This window comes from Tachyglossus aculeatus, chromosome X2 (assembly GCF_015852505.1).
Source record: "Tachyglossus aculeatus isolate mTacAcu1 chromosome X2, mTacAcu1.pri, whole genome shotgun sequence".
NCBI lineage: Eukaryota > Metazoa > Chordata > Mammalia > Monotremata > Tachyglossidae > Tachyglossus > Tachyglossus aculeatus.
The window spans coordinates 31,651,704-31,668,641 of NC_052100.1; the positions used below are offsets into that span (position 1 = coordinate 31,651,704).

General features: G+C 43.5%; 1 protein-coding gene across 6 annotated transcripts in view; it reads left to right on the forward strand.

Annotated features, from left to right (window-relative positions):
* Positions 1-16,938, forward strand: part of ATP9B (ATPase phospholipid transporting 9B (putative)) — a 211,259-nt gene that overhangs the window by 69,516 nt on the left and 124,805 nt on the right. The window lies entirely within an intron of this gene.

Below are 16,938 nucleotides of genomic sequence, written 5' to 3' on the forward strand. Positions count from 1 at the left end.
TCTACGGAAGAAGCAAATCATCATCATAATAGTAACTAATAGTAAATGTTATTGTGGGATTTGTCAAGCGCTTACTATGAGCCAGGGCTTGTGCTAAGCACTAGGGTCGATGCAAAATAATCAGATCAGACATAGTCTCTGTCCCAAACGGGACTCGCGGTCTAGGGCAGGGAGAAGAGTTATTTCATCCCTGTTTTACCGATGAGGAAACTGAGGCCCAGAGAAATGAAGTGACTTCTCCTACTACTACTACCGTCTCCTTGGGACGACAGATTACATTGGCCTTCTAGCCATAAGATAGCAGGGTCTATTTCCTACTTATTCATTCATTCATTCATTCAATTGTATTTATTGAGCGCTTATTGTGTGCAGAGCACTGTACTAAGCGCTTGGGAAGTACAAGTTGGCAACATATAGAAACGGTCCCTACCCAACAGTGGGCTCACAGTCTAGAAGGGGGAGACAGAGAACAAAACAAAACATATGAACAAAATAAAATAAGTATTGTTATATGTAATAAGTAATAAAATAAAATAAGTATTGTACAATAAGTATTGTACAATAAGTAGTACAAATAAAATAGAGTAATAAATACGTACAAACATATATACATATATACAGGTGCTGTGGGGAGGGGAAGGAGGTAAGGTGGGATGGAGAGGAGGAGGAGGGGGAGAGGAAGGAGGGGGCTCAGTCTGGGAAGGCCTCCTGGAGGAGGTGAGCTCTCAGTAGGGCCTTGAAGGGAGGAAGAGAGCGAGCTTGGCGGATGTTGGGAGGGAGGGCATTCCAGGCCAGGGGGATGACGCGGGCCGGGGGTCGATGGCGGGACAGGCGAGAATGAGGCACGGTGAGGAGATTAGCGGCAGAGGAGCGGAGGGTGCGGGCTGAGTTGGATCCCGGAGGAGTTGGGCCGCGATGGACACACGACGCCTTTCGCCATTAGAAATGCCTCCGGTCGCACGGCTCCCGATCAGCGTGCCCGCCACGTGGCGGAGGCTCAGCTCCCCCAATCCCCGATTCTACCTTCCTGCAGAAGAAGTCAGGGGAGCCGGTGCCGATGGCCAGCTGCGCTGTGTACCTCAGGGTCTCCCGGACGGTGAGGTAGCCCAGAAAGGTGTCCTCCTGGCTCCTCTCCTACTCCAATCCAGCCCGCACACTTGGCTCCTCTAATTCCAATCTTGCTGTACCTCCATCCCATCCATCTCCGTTATCTGTTACTTATCTGTTTCATGCTCTATATTTCATTTGTTTAATGAGAACTGTGTGATCACTAATCAACTTATCAATATAACCTCCAGGTTTAACAGTTGTGCTCTGATTATTTGCTTTTATTCCCAAATGATCGCTTGGTCTTCATCTCATTTTGGTCATTTCCGAATGAAAGCCTCTCATCTCTACCCTCTCCCCTCCCCTGTCCCTGATTTTACTTTGTGACATGTAATAGTTTTTCAGAAGTAAGTCTCCGCATTAAACAAAAAACACAGAATGACCAGATTGGGCCCACAAACCCAGGATTAAGTTTCAGCCAGGAAGAAATGTAGAATGAAGTTTTAAACAACTCCAGACCGACTTTGGATCGGAAACACTGACACAACCCTAAGTATAGTGGTGCAAATGGAGCCATTTAAATAAAGCTCTTATGCCTTACTTACCGGCTACACTTAAAAGTCCCATTTTTAGTTCCTAAGTGTAGTGCTATAAAAATGAAGTGTAATTGTCTTAGTAAATTAAAAAAGGACCCCATGATTACTACTAGAAAAATTTAAGTGATGACACAAATTCTGACCCATGGGAAACAAATGTATTCTTACATAAGTGGGTAATTGAAAATGCCACAGGATGGGAAGAAAGACAGAATTGGGAGACCAATTGGACACTTCAGTGCTGTTTACAGTGGGCCCCTTTATACAGTAAGCCTTGAGAGAATAAGCAATTTCATGGGGAAGAAATGGTGTGGTGTGTGTCATGGAGAGTAACCACAAATGTAATTACTAGAGCTATTAAGTTGCCATTTCCAATAGTTAGCACAGAGTGTGAATTAGGGTTGAGATGTATCATTGTCTGGGTAGGCGACATCATTCCATCACATCAGCATGCCACTGTCACTGATTCCAGACTTGTCACCGAATTCCTACATGACAAAGAAGCAAATAAAACAGATTTTTGCTGCAGGACAGTAAGCTCTTGGTGGGTAGGGAACATGTCTGCCAACTTGGTTATAGGGTACTCTCCCAAGAGCTACTACAATGCTCCGCACCCAGTAAGCTGTGAAGGAATAGAATCGATTGATAGCGATAGGATTTATTACGCGCTTACTGTGTGCAGCTCACTATACTAACTGCTGGGATAAAGTGTACAGCTAGGTGGGCAAGCTAAGAATCCTGGTTCTCCCACCAGGAAAATGAGGGTGAGTGGAAAGAGGTTGCAGCGGGAGCTGGGCTCCTCCGCCAGGACAGTGCCAGGCACTTATTCATTCATTCATTCAATTGTATTTATTGAGCGCTTACTGTGTGCAGAGCACTGTACTAAGCGCTTGGAAAGTACAGTTCGGCAACAGAGACAATCCCTTCCCAGCAGTGGGCTCACAGTCTAGAAGGGGGAGACAGACAACAAAACAAAACAAGTAGGCGGGCATCAATACCACCAGAATAAATAGAATTATAGAAATACAGTAAGCGCTTAATAAAAACCACTGATTGCTTGCTTTATTGGCAGTACTCTGGGGTGAGGAGAGGGGAGATGGGGAGCAGGAAGGGGATGCCCCCTCCAAAACCTGTGAGTCCGTTGTTGGGTAGGGACCGACTCTATTGGTTGCCGACTTGTACTTCCCAAGCACTTAGTACAGTGCTCTGCCCACAGTAAGTGCTCAATAAATACGATTGAATGAATGAATAACCCAACTTTGGGGTCTTTCTTATCGTGCCAACACTTCACATCAAGGTCTGCCTGGCTTGTCCTCGGCCCTAATAAACATTGATCCCATGCCCATACCATTCTGTTCATGAATCTACAACAAGGGTGACAAAGGTCTGTTTTTCCCTTGGAAACGATGTCTAAGAACAGAAACCCTCCTGGGGGGCCTGCACCATGAGTAATGGGCGGGGGGGAGAGAGAGAGAGAGAGAGAGAGAACATACCCCCCCACACATACTCTCTCTCTTCCCCATCTCTGTCTTTTTCTCTCTTTTTCTATTTTTCCCTTTTTCTCTCTCTTTTTCTTTCTCTTTCTCTCTCTCTTTTTCTTTCTCTTTCTCTCTCTCTCTCTCTCTCTCTCTCTCTCTTTCTCTCTCTCTCTCTCTCTCTCTCTCTCTCTTTTTATCTCTTTCTCTCTCTCCCTCCCTCCCGTCCCCCCAGCCTTTCACCAGTTCTGTGGTTCCAGGCCTCCCTGCCATTCCCAACCCCAGCTCTTGCCTTCTGGTTTTAGTGGGTCATGGGATGATGCTGGAGAGGATGGAGGCCAGTGAGCAGAAGGTTTAGAATTTGATCCTTCCTTGATCCAAATTATCTAGCCCCCTGCATTCATTCATTCATTCAATCATATTTATTGAGCCCTTACTGTGTGCAGAGCACTGTACTAAGTGCTTGGAAAGTACAGTTCATTCATTCCTTCAATCGTATTTATGGAGCGCTTACTGTGTGCAGAGCACTGGACTAAGCGCTTGGGAAGGACAAGTTGGCAAACTAGAAAGACGGTTGGCTCCCAGTCTAGAAGGGGGAGACCGACAACAAAACCATCAGGATAAACAGAATTACAGCTATTCATTCATTCATCCAATCATTTATCGAGCGCTTACTGTGTGCAGATCACTGTGCTAAGCGCTTAGGAAAGAAGTCGGTAACCTAGAGAGACGGTTGGCTCCCAGTCTAGAAGGGGGAGACCGACGACAAAACCATCAGGAGAAACAGAATCACAACTATTCATTCATTCATTCAATTGTATTTATTGGGCGCTTCCTGTGTGCAGAGCACTGGACTAAGCGCTTGGGAAGGAAGTCGGCAACATCTAGAGACGGTTGGTTCCCAGTCTAGAAGGGGGAGACCGACAACAAAACCATCAGGAGAAATAGAATTACAGCTATTCATTCATTCAATCGTATTTATTGGGCACTTACGTGTACAGAGCACTCCCTGCCCACACTGGGCTTACAAGTCTAGAGCTGCTTTCCCTTTCTGGAGCCCCAAACTCCTCCAGTGCCGGGAGGCCCACAGAGATGGTTCCAGCTTTGGGCTGCCAATTATAAAGGCACAAGCAAAGCAAATAAAACACACACCGTAAGTCCTCAGACAAAGCGTGATTGAGAAGGGTGCAGGATGGGGGTGTCTCTCTTTGTCATGGCTCTCCCCTACTCTTTCTGAGACGAGGCAAATTTCCAAGGAAAAAGAAGTGACTGTAAAAACCCTCTAACTCTGTCCTCACTGAGCCAGGGGATAATTCCCAGCTAGTATCTACCCCCTGCTTCTGCCCTCAACCTCTATTGCAGAAGCGCTTAGTACAGTGCTCTGCACACAGTAAGCACTCAATAAATATGATTGATTGATTGCAGAAAGGCAAAGCTTTGATCTACAGAAGGATGTGTTGATCTTCAATCAGGTTAAGGAAGGCTTAAGTCCTGTGACCCAAGTCCAGAAGAAAGGTGGGGGGAGAAAGTTAAATTTCCACCTGGTCCAGTGAAAGAGAGAGGTACCAGAATGGACATCAGGTCACTAAATTTAGATAATAATAGTAGTGGTATTTGTTAAGCACTGTGTGCCAAGTGCTGATGCAGCATAAGCCATAATAATAATAATGATGGCATTTATTAAGCGCTTACTATGTGCAAAGCCCAGTTCTGAGCGCTGGGGAGGTTACAAGGTGATCAGGTTGTCCCACAGGGGGCTCACAGTCTTAATCCCCATTTTACAGGTGAGGGAACTGAGGCCCAGAGAAGTTAAGTGACTTGCCCAAAGTCACACAGCTGACAAGTGGCCAAGCCGGGATTTGAACCCATGACCTCCGACTCCAAAGCCTGTGCTCTTTCCACAGAGCCCTGCTGCTTCTCACCGAAACACACCGGGAGGCCAAAGTCCATTTCCCCAAATAGGTCGACAATTCCAACTCTTCTCTAATTCAGACTCCCCCGCCACCTTAGTCAGAATTTCTTAGCAATTCATTTTCATCCTTTTCTCCAGATGGAATTTTCAATTCTCAGGTTCTTCTCTAGTTGTTGAAGAGATTATCAATCTGTAAACGTCTCCAGTCCCCAGCTCTCAAGTACGCGGTGTTCTGCGCTTGATTGCCAAGCATTGCTCCCATGTGAATATATTAGCAGCTAGTGGTCACTGCATTTGCAGTCCCTGTTTATCCCCTCTTTCCTGGAGAACATTGCGTTATTGATTTTAATTGAAATCCAGCCGAGTAAAAGGTTTTTACTGTCGAAAATTTGGTTTTCCCTTATTGGAAAAAACCGGCACATGACTGGGGCGAGAGTGAATTTCAGTAATTAATAATAAAAGAGGGAGTTGGTTGTTAGCAGTGAATTCTCCAGCACCATACTTGGAGCTTTATAATAGTTTGATCGGCATGAGCTTGGTTATCTAGGAAAATGCAAAAACACAAATAGGAAACAGGAATTCCAGTGGCGTAATGGGAAAGTGGTTAATTAAGAATGACTGTTCTGCTAGTGTCAGACGTTCTGGTTTCAGGAAGACCCAAGGTGTTGGAAATAATAATGATGGTATTTATTAAGCACTGACTATGTGCCAAGTACTCTGCCGAGCCCTGGGCAAGATTCAAGAGAATTCGAGCAGACATAGCACCGGTCCAACACGGGGCTTGCAGTCCGAGAAACTGTTTTGTGAAATTTTTGGAAAACTTGCTTTAGAGCCAAGAGTTTGAGGAATAACAATGTCTGGATAGCCTTAATTTTGAATTCAGCTGGGCGACTTCTGTGTCAACTTCCATCGCTCTGCGCACCCTTCCACTACAGAATAATCAAGCGATAATGGTTATTTTTTTTCTCCACATGTTCTGGAATTTTCTATTATGTTTAGGAACTGTGCATTATAACGCTCCCTGTCTTGAAACTCAAATGCCCTGGCAGCGTATTGCTATAGAGAATGACAAATGACTAGAGTGAAGTTTTGCACATTCGGCCGGATAAACTTTTATCTTCAGGGCATGAGCAACTGCCAACAATCTGTCCAAACTACTTTAATCTGCTCCCGTACCTCAGCTCCCATTCCCGTTTGAGCATTTGATTGAACTCAGGCTAGAAGTGTTTTGACACCTATCTTAATCCACTGCATAATATGACTTTTATGCGCCACAACCATTGTTTTAAGCAATAGCCACAGTGGGACGATCATATAAAACTCATACCGGGTTCTTTAATTAGAGGGTGGAAGAAAGAAACCTCAGCGTGCATTATAAGATTTGTGCCGGAAAATAAGCCAGCAATTGGATTACCAGAAATCAATCAATTATTTACATGTGAATACATAATAAATACCTTATTAAATGTCACAGGAATATTATCTGATCTCTGTAGAGTGATACCAACTCCCTTGCACTTGGTATGCACACTTGGGTGATTTTATATTGTGTTGAATAAAAGATACTATGCCCCATTAGGGAATAAAGCTTTCTTTTAATAGCCAGAGCATTGCAACTCTTGTCAGGTTCTAGTTTAACAAGCAGCGAGGAAATTGTAAACCCCGCACTTTATTTAGCAAAATGGCTATGGGCATCAGGCACGGGAGCCGGAAACGGAGGCAGTTCGGATTGCGGTTCCCTATCGCCCCTCTTGCGAGCCCTTATTTTCAAAGCAGAGATCAAAATCTCAGCTGCTAGAACGGGGGAATCCTCCTGACCAAAACCCAGCGAGCTCCCACCCGGACCAGGTACCGCTCGCTACCTAATTCGACATTTCTGTCGGCGTAATTGCTCGTTGTGTTGTTGAGGTACGGATGTACGATCGTTCAATGGCAAGTTACGTTAGATCGTCATGTAGGGGAAGAGCTCAGTTTGGAAAAGAATCAACGGGCTGCGAGATGCCTCGTGCGTATGGAAATTGTTTGGGCCCGGAAGGGCCTCGTACTGTTTGTTTGTCCATCTTAAAAACAGGCATCGGTGTAGGGTGCCTTATCTGAACAAGCAAGCAAATGTTCCAGCGTTACTCAGCACTTGAGGTAATAAACACTAATCACAGGCTGAGTAGATCTGTATATTCCAGCCACTTATTTTAGCTTTCTTATTGTGTCCTCAGTGAACTTCTGTCGAGCTAGCTTTAAAGATGAAGTTTGGAGGGGGACGGAGAAGGGTAACCAGAACCTAATATCAATTTTTGAGCAGTGTAATTATCTGTACTAGCACATCGAAGGCTCATTCTCTGGAAAAAAGAGTCACTGCAAGTTTATGGCTGGATAGAGCCGGCAGTTCGAAAAGGCACTCGGAAGGCGAAGTTTCCTGGGTATCTTTGAGCACCATCTGGGTTTCTTTGGAAGCTCTGTCTGTCTTGGGACCGGGCGGAAGGAGGTGTAAAAATCTCCGCATTTCACTTTCTCCCCCTTTTCCGATCCTGGGGTCTGGACCCGGACTTATTGCGTAGCTTCAGTTCTGCAAAATCGGTCGAGACCAGTAGCTCCAGGGAAACCCAGGGGATCCCTTCTGGTATTTGCAAGAGTGTGACAGGGGAGAGTAAAGGAAAAAGAAAAAGGAAAATGATCCAAGTGCATCCTAGATGCAGGGAGGAGGCTTTAAGATCTCTTAATACAATGCCATGCACACAGTAGGAGCTCAATAAATAACGGTGGATTGAATGAATGAATGTAGTGTCAATAGCTGTCATCAGAATCTGCAGTCCTATTGGCCTGAGACTCGAGTCTCGTTTTCAGAATGTAGAATTCCCTTACTGTGGCAGGAAGAAACCCAGAAATCACGTGAGTGTTTTTCATTGGAATCAGTTAGGGAACATGTTGAATTTGGGGGATTCATTAGTTAACATCTCTACAGATTCTAGTGGAGTGTGGAGATGTAAATTTAATACTTTTAAAAAAGTGGAATTAAGCAGTCTTTCTTCCCTTTCCTCCTCCTCGGATTGAGAATTTGCCCTAAGCATCAAGCAGCTGCTGGAGGAAGAATTGCCACTCTAATGTTTACCCTGTAAACTAGTGTCATTTATAAATCCCACAGAATCCCTTTTTCTCCGTCTTTGGAACCTGAAGCAGGTTAAACCAGCACTCCGCATCCCTATTCCAACAGTCCCTAAGGTCACCAACTGATATTACCACGTCTGGGTCTTGCTACCCAATGAGAATTACTCAATTCCTTGAGACGTAATTTTGATGTCAAATCCTTCTACATTGGCCCTACTTAGACATTTTGTAGTGGTAGTAATAATATTTATTAGATGCTTTGTGCAGAGCACTGTAGTAAGCACTGGGAAAGAGCATACAGGTGGGAATTAGATCTGGACCCTTTCCTAGGAAGGGCTCCCAACCTCTGTGGAGGAGACTGAAGGCAGATGCATCAGGAACACTGTAACATAAAATATTAAATATTATTATTATTATTATTATTATTATTAAAGATGAGATCAAAAAAGCGTCCCACCAAGCATTTGTGTTTAAGAAACGGCGATCACCGCTTTTGGGTTCTGTCCCGTCCAGATCTCAAATATGGGTGCGTACCTGGACACCTTTTCAGTTTCTCGGCACGATTAAAGGCATCGATACAGTGCAAATTCTGAAAACACAAGAGCCGTCATTGAAATCCGAAAATATATGCAGGGGGATCAGACTTGTATTGAGAGCAGCTGTGTGCTTGTCAATAAAGAATTGTGATGAGTTCAGTGGTATCATATTGACTGTGTATTAATACATGGTGTCCTTTCGGGCCATCAGCTGATTGTTTAGAATGTAAATGAATCTGTTGATGGATCCAGTGACTGATGGCTTAAATTCCAATTAATCAATTGCTTCATCAGTTTCTTAATTCAGATCAAATATCTCTTGAGTGCACACAGTTCTTTCAGTGGTATTAGAGAAATTAATGCTTTAGAACTAATTTTCATCAATCTCTTATAAATGCCAATATGTTTTTCAGTGGTGTCCCAAGTGATGACATTATAGCTTAAATGTTTGGGATGTATTACATTTCTTTTCTCCAGCAGCTATCAAAACTCAACTTCTCCTTAGACGGCGGTAAATGAAACTGTGGCCTCAAGCCCGTCATCTCACCGTGGCTATTCATCTTGTCATCGGCTTAAAATTTTCATGCCCCCAGTCATTTAAGTCATATAAATGATTTAAAAATTAAGTTGATGGTAAATGATCTGGTATTAGATATGCAAAGTCGTTGTCTATTTTTCTTTTGTGAGGAGTAGTCTTGTATCCCGAACCCTTCAGAGGTTTTGGGCTCGTGAGGCTCAGTAAGCAGGCTGCTAATATTACCAGGTAATTTATAACAGTTTATGACAGATTCACGTGCCTCGCTTCACAATAACCCATCAATTAATTCCTCAGCACTTGATGCAGGCTCTTCTAGGTGACACATATACCGGTTGATCTTAATTTGATTGCCATTAAACCCATCCTTTCCTGACAACTCTTGTCAATTATACAAAATAAAATCAAGTATTCATAAGCAGCCGGTAATAGGATATCGGCAGACAGATTTAATAATTCAGTTTTGCCGAGGCTTAACTGGCATTGGCTGTAGCTAATGTTCGCCTTTGTGAAAAATTTATTGGCTACAACTCTTGAAAGATGAGGTGGGCAACACTTTTATTTTGACACAGTTTCACGTTATTCTGTAGAATTAACGGCAAGTATACATCCCAACTCATAACCGGTTAAAATTTTAAAACTTCTTTAGAAAGCTCAACACGGCTGTTGATTTATATGAAGGAGGAATCGTAATAGATTCATTTCCAGTCCCTATTTTAATTCTGGTCCTGTCCCCAGGAGTGGAACCGTACACTTCATTTCAGTGGGCAGGCCAAATACGTGGCTGCAAGTATCTGAAGGAAAGATCTATTTTCAAAGTTTCCCGAAGCTGAACAAGCCCCGGACATTTTGCTCTGTCCAGTTCACAATTGGCAAGAAAATAGGTTTAAAAACTAGATACATCATGCACCGAGGATGATTACTGTTTTTACTTTTGAGATTTTCTTTATATCCTCCCTGTAATCAAACCCTTAGGTCTTAGAGTTTTTAATTCATTCCTGTCAATATCAGTTCATAAAGACTTGGACACTTATCGAGAGAGAGGGAGAGTGTGTGTGTGTGTTTAAAAGCAACACCTTCTCCCTGGCCCACTCTGGGATGCAAAGATCATGTGTTGGGGCAGACGGTGATCTGCTGAGGGTGGGTTGGTGGGGGATTTGAGAGCCAGGCCTGCCTTTCACTTCTGCGAAGTCCAGTAGCGTGGCCTGCCCTTCCTGCCCAGCTGCTCCCACGGCACTTGCCTTGCCCCTGGCCTGGGGGTGTGACCGCCGTGATTCTCTGGCTGACCACGCTGGAGCCACTGAGAGCACCATGAAAATGTGTCCAGATCTCAGACCGACAGCAGCACCCCGGTCGCCCCGACCTGCCCATCCCTTACCTGGCCACGGCTAAAGTCCTGGCCATGTGGCTAAAGGCCCTCTCTCTCTCTCTGCAGCTCCTCCTGCCTCAGTGCCCCAGTCTGCTCCGTCTGCCATCTCTGCCTCCCCTCCCCACCCCGCTTGACAGTCTTGGTGGGGACAGAGAGGAGGAGGCGGGGAACAGATAGATGGGAGAAGGTTAGGCCTGTGGGCAAATGCCCAGGGAGTGGACCATCCTGGGCCAGGCAAGGTCCTCCCCTAGAAAAGGGATCGAGGACAGGGGTTGATTCATCATTTTACATTTGCAGTTCTTATCCACCAGTGCCAGTTTGTATCTTCCTCTACCAAACCAAAGTTTGGTTACGTTTGAGACACTGTCAAATCAATCCGTCAGGAAGTACTTGAGCACTTACTGTGTGTAGAGCTTCCTTAGGAGAGACCAACAAGTGCATTTTCAAAACACTCTAAACGTGTCTGTGCCTCTGTGAGTCAAAAATTGGGCGAGGGCCAAATGACATCAATTAGTCGTTGGTTTTGTACATTTCAACTCTTTGATATTCCCCTTCTAGACTGCAAGCCTGTTGTTGGGTTGGGACCGTCTCTATATGTTGCCACCTTGTACTTCCCAAGCGGTTAGTACAGTACTCTGCACACAGTAAGCGCTCAATAAATGTGATTGAATGAATGAATGATATGGTCAAGAAATTACTTTGACAATGGGGTGAGAGTATATCTATTTTTCTCTCTCCATAACCCAAACGTGTTTACCAGTGTCTCGTTTCATCAGTTGAACAAAGTTACTGCTTCTCTTTGGATACTTCCTACTCCTGCTTATCTGCTGTCTGTTTTTCATGTGCTTAGCTGTGTTGTATACAAAGGATTAAAAAGTCACCCAGTAGTCAACCTTGATGTTTCACTCACCCATCTGGGGAGATGACTGTATTGTTGAGTCCTTGGTATAAAATAGGCGCCCCAGAGTCTTTCTATGTGACCATTTCTAAGTCTTCTAACATTGTCTTGCAATATTTAAGTGCTTGGTACTGTGCTTTGCGCACAGTAAGTGCTCAGTACGTACATCTGAATGAATTGCCGTAACCGAGCCAGACACTGGTTGCAGTGCTTGGCATAGTGAGTGCTTAACAAATGCCATTAAAAAAAATCCCATGTAACTGAGGTTCAAGCAATTTTGGGGGCCTGAAATTACCTGGGAAACCCAAGTAATTCCAGCCAGGTAGATTAGGTCTTAGGCCTTACCCAAATGGAACTTTTGGAGACATGATGCCACAGTGTTTTCTTCTCCATCACTACCTGATTCTTGGTCCCTTTTTCCTAGGGTGGGAGAAAACTTGGTTCGTTAGGTCCCCGAGTTGATGTGATGGGAGGGAGCTCTCCTTCCCCTCTTCTACCCAAGGGGCTGAGGAGAGGAGAGGATGGCCCTTGGTTCTGTGGGAACTGAAGGAGACTAGCTTGGGGCATTGTAGTCTTCCATTGCTCCTATCTGACAGTGTCAAGTAGAGGAACCCAATCACCACACTTTATAAATGAATACTGGACTTGGGGGAAAAATTGAAACTTCTTGTAATGGCCCCCCCAAAAACTATCTTAGATATTTTAATTTTTCAGCACTTGTTCGACGTGCACAAATGAAATTTGTAAGCTCGTTGTGGGCAGGGAATGTATCTGTTTCTTGTTATAGTGAACTCTCCCAAATGCTTGGTACATTGCTCTGCACACAGTAAGTACTCAATAAATACTCCTTCCCTCCACGCATCCGCCCCCTCCCTCCGCACATCCGCCAAGCTAGCTCTCTTCCTCCCTTCAGGGCCCTACTGAGAGCTCACCTCCTCCAGGAGGCCTTCCCAGACTGAGCCCCCTCATTCCTCTCCCCCTCCTCCCCCTCCCCATCCCCCCACCTTACCTCCTTCCCCTCCCCACAGCACCTGTATATATGTATATAAGTTTGTACGTATTTATTACTCTATTTTATTTGTACATGTTCATTCTAATTATTTTATTTTGTTAATATGTTTTGTTTTGTTCTCTGTCTCTCCCTTCTAGACTGTGAGTCCACTGTTGGGTAGGGACCATCTCTATATGTTGCCAACTTGTACTTCCCTAGCGCTTAGTACAGTGCTGTGCACACAGTAAGCGCTCAATAAATACGATTGAATGAATGAATGAATATGATTGATTGAATGAATGAATGAACAAATGAAACTTTACCCGGTGCTTGCCGAATCACATCGAGAAGCAGTGTGGTTTAGTGGATACTGGGAGTCAGAAGGATCTGATTAGATCCTTCCCGGCTCTGCCACGTGTCTGCTGTGTGACCTTGGGCAAATCACTTAACTTCTCTGGGTCTCAGTTACTTCTTCTATAACTCACTCATGGGGATAAGACTTGTGAGCCCCATGAGGGACATTCATTCATTCATTCAGTCGTATTTATTGAGAGCGTACTGTGTGCAGAGCTCTGTACTAAGTGCTTGGAAAGTACAATTCGGCAACAGAACATGGACATGAAATGGTATGTTTTCCATTTATGTATTTATTTATTTATTTATTTTACTTGTACATATCTATTCTATTTATTTTATTTTGTTAGTATGCCTGGTTTTGTTTTGTTCTCTGTCTCCCCCTTCTAATAATAATAATAATAATAATAATAATAATGGCACTTCTAGACTGTGAACCTACTGTTGGGTAGGGACTGTCTCTATATGTTGCCAACTTGTACTTCCCAAGCGCTTAGTACAGTGCTCTGCACACAGTAAGCGCTCAATAAATACGACTGATTGATTGATTGATTTTCCTGATAGGACATGGATTGTGTCCAACCAGATTAGCTTTTATCTACCCCAGCGCTGAGTAATAATAATAATAATAATATTGATGGCATTTATGAAGCACTTACTATATGCAAAGCACTGTTCTAAGCACTGGGGAGGTTACAAGGTGATCAGGTTGTCCCACGGGAGGCTCACAGTCTTCATCCCCATTTTCCAGATGAGGGAACTGAGGCCCAGAGAAGTGAAGTGACTTGCCCAAAGTCACACAGCTGACAATTGGTGGAGCCGGGATTTGAACCCATGACCCCTGACTCCAAAGCCCGGGCTCTTTCCACCGAGCCACGCTGCTTCTCCAATAGTACATGATAGACTACATAATAGATTATGTGCCAGGCAATAGTACGGTGCCTGGCACATAATCAGCGGTTAACAGATGCCGTAAAAAAAATATATCGTTTCCCACGCAGCCTAGTTGGTGGTGCCATCCTCTCCTCCCCATGCAGCCTGATTAGTGGTGCCATTCTCCCCTTCCTATCCCGCCTAGTTGGTGGAGCTCATCTCCCTTTAACCTGCAGCCAAGCACAGCACTTCCCAACCTTTCCCCCATCCCATCTTTCCTCCATCCCCCTCCCAGGTTGCACCCCCAAACCGTGCTACAAAACAAGGCCTGGTCTTCCATGGCTGCTGAACTCCGAGAATAAGCCCTCGTCTTTTTATTCCGATTTAGTTCTTCGCTCTCACCATGGTATCGCCAAAGAACCGACTCCCTTTTTGTCAGTGATAAAAACAGCAATGGACCTGGAATGGTATATTTTCCTGATAGGATGGCAGAATCCGGATTTGCATCAATCAGTCAGTATTGGTTATGTTTTTTTTTCCTTCTAGCAAAATTTCCGCTAGTAAGCAGCTTGCTTATGAAGTAATTTGTATTGTGATTGTTTTATGAACAAATAAGTCCATATTATTGTTTACTAGAAAACAGAAACATCAACACTTGAAAGATGAAAGATGATAAAATTGGAATAAATAATTTAATTTAACTATAACAATTTTCCCTTCAAAATTATATAATTAAAAAACCCTGTAGCTATAATAAATTTAGAAAATGTCACATCAAATGTAATAGCCTGTTTTCAGAAGCCTGTATGAAGAACTGTTATCAGTTTGCTGAAGGGTTTATGCACAAATATAATTTATTCAAGTTCTTGTTGATGGCAGGGATTTAAGCACATTACAGTAATATTTCTGAGAAGAGAATGAAGACATATATAGTTAGGCAATAAACAAAGCTTTGATGTACTATCCAGAACTATTGTCTTGAAGCAAAACTTTTCTCATCATTTTCTAAGTAACCAGCCAACAGCTTCATTCAAAGGCATAATTGTTAAAATGTGATTTTTTTTTTTTTTACCAGGTTGACCTGGCACTGAAACTCTTTATGAAATTGTTTTCTTTTATTCATGTAATCACATTCACTTCTTACTGTCTTGTTTGCCCTTTGGAATTTTTGAAGAAAAATTGCTAAAAATGCGTATTCTAAATTATTAGCAGTGTCTATAAATTCCCAGCCCCTTTTAAGAAATAGTTTAAAATTCCACTGCTATTTGATTTATTTAGTGCATTTGAAAATTATGTACATCTAAGTAGCAGAATCTAGTTCTAAAGTTTGATGCCTTCAGCTGTTAGTTTAAAAAATCATTAATGCCACTACGTTATTTTCTTGTTTATATTGGTGAAGTTTATGAGCGCTTGGTAATTTGTAGATTTGTAGAGTGAGATTTGTAACTAGTTGCGTGGGGTTCTTTTGGCTAGGTTAACATGCATTCAGGAAAAGTAGAAGGCACAGCCCCTACCCTGGAGGAGTTTACCATGTCAATGGATTTCCTTGCATGAATTTTCTTTGATTGAATGTAGGAACCCATTTAAATTTCTCCTACAAACAAGCCTTCAAATTTCCAAGACATTCCATGTAGACTCACTTCAAATTAGCATTTGTTGGCTAAGTGTCCATTAGCAAAGTGGGGTAGATGGGAAAAGAAGAATCCTTTCTCGTAGTCCTGGCAAATCATTTGCAGGGATGAGAGGAATATTCAGCTCCCTGGATCTATGGAAAGTGTCCTATTCCCCAGAAAGTTTTATATGAATAAGCCATAGAACTTGGCTAGTGCCAATCCACTAAATAAATAGCTGATCAATCAGTTTTTTGAGTGCTTACTATATTTCAATTGCATTTATTGAGGGCTTACTGTGTGCAGAGCACTGTACTAAGCACTTGGGAAGTACCAGTTGGCAACATATAGAGACGGTCCCTACCCATCAGCGGGCTTACTGTTAGTGCCGTCAACAGTGATGGGAATGTCACGGAGAGGGCAGGGTTTAGGAGGGAAGATAAAGGAGTTCAGTCTTGGACATACTTCTACTATATGCAGAACAGCATGTCATAGTGGATAGGGAACTGGCCTTAGAGTCAGAAGGTCATGGGTTCTAATCCCCGCTCTGCCACTTGTCTGCTGTGTGACCTTGGGCAAGAAACTTCACTTCTCTGGGCCTCAGTTGTCTCATCTGTAAAATGGGGATCGAGACTGTGAGCCCCATGTGGGACAGGGACTGCGTCCAATCCAGTTAACTTGTATCCAACCCAGAAGCGCTCAATAGATACGATTGAATGAATGAATGTACTATAAGCACTTGGGAGAGTACAATATAACAGAGTTGGCAGATATGTTCCCTGCCCACAACCAGCTTACAGTCTAGAATGGGGTATCACTGTACTCCCTAAATATAATTGTTAAGGGGAACAAAAAATGAGTGAGAAGGGGAGCTGAGGTAGGTACCGTGAAATAACTGTTAATATGAAATATATGATTTTCCTCTACTCGGTGGTCTGTGGTCCCCAGCTTCCCATTTAACCTTATCTAAGCCAGAGAAAATTCCCTTAATATAGGGAGGTTTTGGGTGCTTTCAGTCCCCGGCCATCAACCAGTCATCATCAATCGTATTTATTGAGCGCTTACTGTGTGCAGAGCACTGTACTAAGCGCTTGGGAAGTACAAGTTGGTAACATATAGAGACAGTCCTTACCCAGCAGTGGGCTCACAGTCGTTGTCGTTGTGTAAATTCAAAAGCGTGATTATCTTGCAACTTACTTGCACTTGAAAATTGACATTTATTTTTCTAGTTACCGGGAAATTGGCTAGTTCATTTCCCACTCTGAGTGTTTCTTCTTGCCCCACATCCCTTTATTGCTCATGATTGGAGAGAGATTCTTTTTACCTGTCCCAACCCAGGAGTCATGATTTGGGGGCTTTTAGCCCTAGGGGAAAAGTGACCAGTCCTGTACAGATGCTTTGTGCTGGTGAATGGTCACTGTAAAATCCGCTGCAGAAAGGGCTCCTCATCCACCGTCTTCCAGGAGTTCCGCTACATGGGGAACCATAGCTACTGCACCAAGTTTAAAATCAGTATCTCCCAGAATACTTTGAGTTTATTTGGTCAATAGCCGCGAAGAGCTATTTCAAATCGAGAAAAAAAGCTTTTATTTAATGTTTCAGTTTTGCTGTAGTGATCACTATTGAGAGCTGACTTGGCA